This window comes from Moschus berezovskii, chromosome 17 (assembly GCF_049115385.1).
Source record: "Moschus berezovskii isolate FMDL1 chromosome 17, NW_MosBer_1.0, whole genome shotgun sequence".
Taxonomy (NCBI): domain Eukaryota; kingdom Metazoa; phylum Chordata; class Mammalia; order Artiodactyla; family Moschidae; genus Moschus; species Moschus berezovskii.
Genome location: NC_142476.1, coordinates 12,932,694 through 12,940,076, shown reverse-complemented (window position 1 = coordinate 12,940,076; position 7,383 = coordinate 12,932,694).

The window sequence follows — 7,383 nt, the reverse complement described above, 5'->3', positions numbered from 1 at the left end:
GAATTATTGTAAAACACTCTCATATTCCCTGTTCTGTACAATACATCCTTGTACCTTATTCATTTTATACATGGTACTTCATGTTTTAAGGAATAATCAGCAAATATAAGCGTGTTTCACTTTAGAGAGGTTGGAGTTTGCCTTAACTGAAGACCGAATAAATTCTATCTCGTGACAATTTTTAGGCATTGTAACCACAGGGTGCAGGGAGTAAAAAAAAATAGGAAGAATTCCAAGACAGAGTGTAAAGAATTTTAGCAACAAAAATGTTCTTCTAAAGGTTTTTTGAGGTTAAGATAATTGGCCTGATATTCTCTAAGGCTTGCATTATATGGGGGTTTGCATTTTACAGCTCTCTGCTACAAGGACTTCAGAATACACTTTCAATTTTCTATGTCAGGACCCTCTTGGTTGCAAACGACAGAAACCCCACTGAAACCAGATAAAACACATAAAACGGGAGGAGATTTATTGAAAGGACACTGGGGTAGCTCTCAGCAATGAGTAACTAGTTGAGTAATTAAATCTCAGAATCGCAGGAGGAGGGATGTGAAGACGTCTCTGCCTGCCTCTCCACATCGTCCCAGATCATTCTTCTCGGGCGGGAGATGTCATGCCCAACAAGCTCCAGGCTCCTGGTTGTTACACCGCTACACACAACAGTGAAGCAGCAGCTTTCTCTCCAACGTCATAAGACAGGATTCTGGCCCCTATTTGGGTCACAGGTCCCTTGGTGGACCAATCACGGGTGGGCTGAGGAGTGGACAGTTGTGATTGGCTCACACTGGTTTACAGTCCTACACCTTAACCAATTGTGTGACTGGGAAAAGCAAGAGCCTAAGAAGAGATGGTCTCTTCCCTTCGGACCACAGGGCTGAAGCCATGGGGAAGGACAGACAGAAATGTCTGACCCCCCGGAAGAGTTTCCCGCAGACAAGCTCACTGTCCTCAGGACTCACAACTTAGTGGGAGAGCAAAACAAACAAGGCTGTATATAAGAAATACAGATGCACATGGACTGAAAAAATTAATGAATGCAAAATGAATAATAAACTCTGTCAGTGAACAGAAGAAATAAGAGTGCTTTAATTTGACTCATTTGGTGTTCTGCTTTAATAATGTTTCCAATGAGTTAAGTCTGCTTCGAAATGTTTATTTGAATCTTCAATAATTATATCAAACATTTTTTAAAACTGCAGAAAGGCTAATACATGTGAATTATGGAATTAAGAAAATGCAAAGTTAAATATGAAAGGATCAGAAATTCCCTGGTGGTCCAGTGGGTAACACTCCCAATGCAAGGGGCACGGGTTCAATCCCTGGTCAGGGAAATTAGATCCCAGATGCCAGAACTAAGACCCGGCTTAGCCTAAACAAATAATAATAATATGAAAGAATCTCTTGTGAACTGGGATTCTGAGTCTTAAAAGAGGAGGGAGTAAGTATCATTGTGACCAATGAGAGGTCTCATGCCTGTGAGACAAAGATTATGTGAAAAAAACCTGCTTGGATGGAAAATCCTGATTAAAGTCTTTGTACTTTTCCATTGAGTCCAAAGTAGTTATTTACTCTGGAAAATGGCAGAGTTATTAAAGGAATTCTGAGAAGTAAGTCACCATAGAAGTTAATGTAAAGATATATAGGAATAATATATATTTTTGGGGGAAAAAGGCAGAAAACCACAAGGGAAAGCTATTGGAAAACCCCAGAATGGAGGCGAGGATGCCTTAGCGAGAAAAGAGGTGAATGAAAAATCTGAACATGTGCTTCAGGGAAAAATGTTGTCAAGTTTGATGGACTGGGTACAAGAAACCAAAGAAAACTCAGTGCCAAAGAATGTGAATATTTTCACCTTGAAGGTGAAACAGCAGAGGGGGACTTGCGATGATCGTGTGGACGGGGGATGGGAGGGCATCACGTAGAGACTGGGAAGGGCTTGGCCAGACCGTCATGCCGGAGAAGTGGATGTCGGGACGGAAAGACAGGGCTGGCTTTCCGACAAGGCATGCAATTCAAAAAGACCGCGCTCTGCTGGAACAGATTCTGCAAAACAACCCAGATTATACTTACCGAGTGAGTGAGAATACCTCCGCGGCTTACCTTCTGCGCATACTCAGTTTTCCATGTCATACTGGCCCCAGTTATGGCTGCTTCACCGATATTTGCCTATTAAACTTTCAGTGTTCCCAAACTCAGGGCTTCCCTGGTGGCTCAGACGGTGAAGAGTCTACCTGCAGTGCAGGAGACCCAGGTTCGATCCCTGGGTCAGGAAGATCCCCTGGAGGAAGAAATATCAACCCACTCCAGTATTCTTGCCTGGGGAATCCCATGGACAGAGGAGCCTGGTAGGCTACAGTCCATGGGGTCACATGGGTTCCCTAATTCAGGGCGTGGATTTTGACCAGCATAATGGAATTTTGCAGAAGGTGCTATTTGGTGTCTGGATTAACCTGAAAGTCACAGGTGTCAGATGGGACATTCACAAACCTATTTATACCTTTTTAAATAATGTTTTTCATGTATGTATGGTTTTATTTATTTTTGGCTGCGCTGGGTCTCCGTTACTCTGTGGGTTTTTCTCTAGCTCCTGTGAGCGGGACTCCTTTTCATTGTGGTACGTGGCTTCTCATCGTGGTGGCTTCTCTTGCTGCACAGCACAGGCTCTAGGCTCATGGGCTTCAGTAGTCGCAGCCCCCGGGCTCCAGAGCACAGGTTCGGTAGTTGTGGCTTGCAGACTAAGTTGCTCTGTGGCATGCAGGGTCTCCTGGACCAGAGATCAAACTCGTGTCCCTGCACTGACAGGCAGATTCTTTACCACTCAGCCACCAGGGAAACTCTTGTTTACACCTTTATGATAAGCTTTGGGCTGAGTTTTCCAACAAGCAACACACACATTGGTCTTCTCCACCAGGATCTGTGCTCCTTCAGGACACAAGCTGCTTATTTGTTTTCCAATCTTAGGGACACATTGTGGGTACTTAAAAAATGACCCCTAAGTGACAGAAATAAAGGCTGTAAGAGCGAACAAGTGATTACCCAGTTTGCTCTGCTAGTGAGTGGCCAGGCCAGAGCTGGAATTCAGGCCCTCTGCTCCTAGGCTCAGGCACAGGCTCCAACGCCATGCCCAAAGCTTTCACTCTCTTATAAAGAATTCTCTTGGGTCTCCAGACCAGGCAAAGAGGCCCTTCTGAGCTGAGCGTGGTTTCCATTGTAAGGAAACTCTGACTCTTAAAATTAATTTGCTTTGGCAGCTGGATGCTCAGAATCAAAAGTGTGGCCTGCCATTAGCACCTTTGTGCTCTGTCCTAATTTCTGAGGATCTCTGTAAACCATCTCAAGCTCTTTTTGGAAAAGGTGAGAACCAAATGTACATGCAGCAAATATTTAAAGCCCAGCTCAGTACCTGTGGTTAAGAAGGATGACATCTTGACTTCGTATTTATAGTGACCCATTTTCTCTTCCTTAGCTTTGGTAGAATTTCTCAAGCTATTTGAGTTTTTATTGAATATTAATACAAAACTCAAGACTCCTGGATTACTTAAAGTAAGATTTAACCTGTTAGGAAAAAACCTTGACTGAGAAGAGGAATATTTAAGGAAATATATTGATTGGGATGATCCCCTGGAGGAGGAAATGGCAACTCACTCAAGTACTTTTGCCTGGGAAATCACATGGACAGATGACCTGGTGGGCTGCAGTCCATGGGATCACGGAGTCAGACATGACTGAGTGACTAAGCGTGCACATACATGCATGATATGTTGGTATGATCAGCGTGTATTTTGACATGCGAGAACACATGCTGACATTAAAAATAATTTTTAAGTTTCTAATTTTGTGGGGAACTACTTAAGATACGTGAGTGAAGAAAAACAGGATCAAGAAGTATCATCTTGGCTATGTAAAAGAAAATGCGTTTAAAGAGAAGAGAGGAAATATGGCAAAGTATTAATGACGATTACTTTGAATTGTAGGATTATGGATTATTTCATTTTCCACATCTACTATATATTTTTCGAATTTTCTATTTTTCTTATTATCAAAAGTATGCTTTCTAAAAATAGGTTTTAAAAGATTTTTTAAATAGTATGAGGCAAAAATATTCTAGGCTGTTAAATGACAAAAATCTTCATACAAATCTGTATCACAATACGATCACAAAGATACAATGATACACGCAGAAAAAAATGGACAAAAATACACCTAAATGTCTCTACTATGTGGTAAAATTTAAGAAAATGTCCTTTTTCCACATTTTTTTCCTGTTTTTCCCTTTTTCTCTGTTTTTTCAGCGGATGGGTGTGTCTTTTATAATCAGAACTGCTCCTCCAAAGTAATATAAAAAAGCTCCATGGGCCTAAAAGCCTAATAAATCTGAACTATCCAGAGTAGCTACTCTGCTAATTATTTGTGAACTGTATCTGTCATAAATCTAGACTTCCACTTGCATTTTTTAAAAAAGATGTCACAACACATTTCTGGGAGAGTTTTGCAAAAGTAGCTTAACATTTTAGCAGGATCGGCAACCTGTTAAGTTTCCTAGAACGTCCCAGAAAATCGGAGCAAACGATGACTTCCACACTTCCTGTTGTGTCTGGAAGGTACTGACACGGCGTGGACGGTTCAAGGAAGACAGGGGTATCTCGCTGCTTTGGTGTCTGGAAACAGCATGGAGGAAAGTTGTTGATACAAACCCAGAAAACCCCGTGGTACCCTCCTCTATGCACATTGCTCCAGGCAAACATTCACGGAGCGGTTGCCATGGTCTGTTGAAAAATTTGAAAAACAAAGAAAACCTGAAAACATTGGCATGTTGAAACAACTTCTGTCTCCTGCCAAAGTCCACTTTAGTTCTTGGGACTCATACCATTTGCACTTGGTAGTTCAGCAGTTTCTCAGATCAAGGCGCCACGCTGGCCAAAAGCACCCTGCAGCTAGGACTTCATCACCCACATTCACTGAGCAAATACTGTGAGCGTGTGCTGTGAACATGTGCTGCTGAGTGCTTTCATTGTCCGGATAGTCAACTTTCAGATTTCTAGTCTCCAAACCATCTCATCAAGGTCAAGGGCTCCTTTATCACACATACATGTACCAATCAGTGTAAAATTTGGTGGTGTTATTACATGTATACCTCTCCTCCCAAAAAAAAAAAGCTTTTGAAAGAAGGAATAAGTATGAAACTTTAAAAATCAACAGTAAGATGGCCCAAGTCCAAAATGCTTGGAAATCCCCCCTTAAATCTAACCCCCGGCATACTATTTATTTGTAAGCGCCAGAACTCCTGAGGCTGGCCCATGCAAGTTCCCGTTTCCAGTTCCTGGTATTTAATGCATTCCTCATAAACATTTCATAGTATTTTGTAGTTTGTGAATTCCTTTTACGGAGCACGATCTCATCCTGGCCTACACCATCCCATTCTAGATATTAGGAAAAGAAGTCATTTGCCCAATGTTGCAGAGTAACAAAGTGAAGACAGAACCTAGATGCTGTGGCTCCTTTTGGCGTTTTTCTGGCATCACACTCTCCTACTTAACAAATAACATGGCTTGTTCCTGTTTGCTTCTTTTTCTTTTACTCTTATAGTTGTCATCTTCACCCACTTCGTATGGTAGGCCAAAAATTAGTGGGTGAATTTCCTACAGAAGATACTGTGTAATCACCGTTTCTTAAGATGGATTTAAAAGCTCATTTAACCCACCTTTAAAAGGCGAAACTGACTAAATCTACTATTTCTGCCAAATATCTTGAGTTTTTTAGGCAATGAGTTTTTGGACTTAACCTAAAATCTGGTGAGATTAAGCAGCTCTCAGGAGCAGTGGGTCCACGAGAGCTGAGGATAGCATGGATCTCTGTGGCATACCCACAGCCCAAGTTCTGGGTTCTAGAACTAAATTGTCCCCAAATCCTGAATGATTAGTCATTCTTTTTTCAAAATTTATTAGCATGATATTACTGCTCTGCATGCTAACTCACTTCAGTCATGTTTGACTCTTTGCGACCCTATGGACCATAGCCTATCAGGCTCCTCTGTCCATGGGATTCTCCAGGCAAGAATACTGGAGTAGTTTGCCACTTCTCCAGGGGATATTCCCAACGCAGGGATCGAACTCAGGTCTCTTACATCAGTCTGCTTTGGCAGGCGGGTTCTTTACCCCTAGTGCTGCCTGGGAAGCCCGTTACTGCTGCTGCTGCTGATTCTGCTGCTAAGTCACTTCAGTCGTGTCCGACTCTGTGCAACCCCGTAGACAGCAGCCCATCAGGCTCCCCCGTCCCTGGGATTCTCCAGGCAAGAACACTGGAGTGGGTTGCCATTTCCTTCTCCAATGCATGAAAGGGAAAAGTGAAAGTGAAGTCGCTTAGTCATATCCAACTCCCAGCGACCCCATGGACTACAGCCCACCAGGCTCCTCCATCCATGGGATTTTCCAGGCAAGAGTACTGGAGTGGGGTGCCAGTGCCTTCTCCCGTTATTGCTGAGATCAGGTCAAAGAACCTTCACTCCTAAGCAGGATAAAATACGGCTTGGAGATAGGTTCCTCATTCTCTCACTTTCTGGTTAAATTAAATAATAGTTATTTTATAAATTCAGCAGGCTCTGGCCCCTGAGCAGACAGCCTGGAGAGCTGTGTCTCACCTGGGTGCTGACCTCAGCAGCAGCGGGTCCTATGGATCCAGGAGAGTAAGAAGTGGCAGCTCAGCATCAAGTCTACTGACAGAGAGAGCAGTGTCTCCAGTCGAACAACTTTAATATGAAAGTAGCTGGGAGAGGCCTCGGCTGGGCACTCAGACCCTCAGGACGCTGCTCATGGCTTCTTGAGAGCTCTGTTAGGCTGCCTTCTTCAGGCCAGAGTTCTTCAGGCTGAAATAAGCACTTCTGTGTTACTGCAGCAAGACTGTGGGCTTCCAGCATGCTTGGAAATAATCAGGAGCAAGCCGCACACATCTCCTGCCTCCCTCAGCCGCGTGCAAGCGTGCACACAGCTGCGAGAAGACGCAGAGCTGCTCGGGGTGGCGGGAGAAAGACCGCTTGGCTGTGAGGCTTCTGAGCCTCTTGGCGGCCCTTCCACCTCCAACACCGAGTGCCGGCCCTTCAGGCGCTTGACAGAGTTTCAAGGGTCCATTGACCGCTGCCCAGCACTTGTCAGAGGCGCCCGGGACGCCTGACAGTTGTGGGGTGGGATCTGTCAGCGCTTCCTAGAGTCCCGGAGCACTGCTTCTGCATGAAGTTACATCGTCAGAAAGCAATACATTCAAAGCGTGTTTGAACGGTTTCCTTCAGCCAGCAACGATATTATCTATGTGAATGTTTAAGCTGAATTTTTATTCTTTTAGAAGCTATACAGAGGTTACAGAGTCAAACGGTTGCCCAAGACCTGTAAT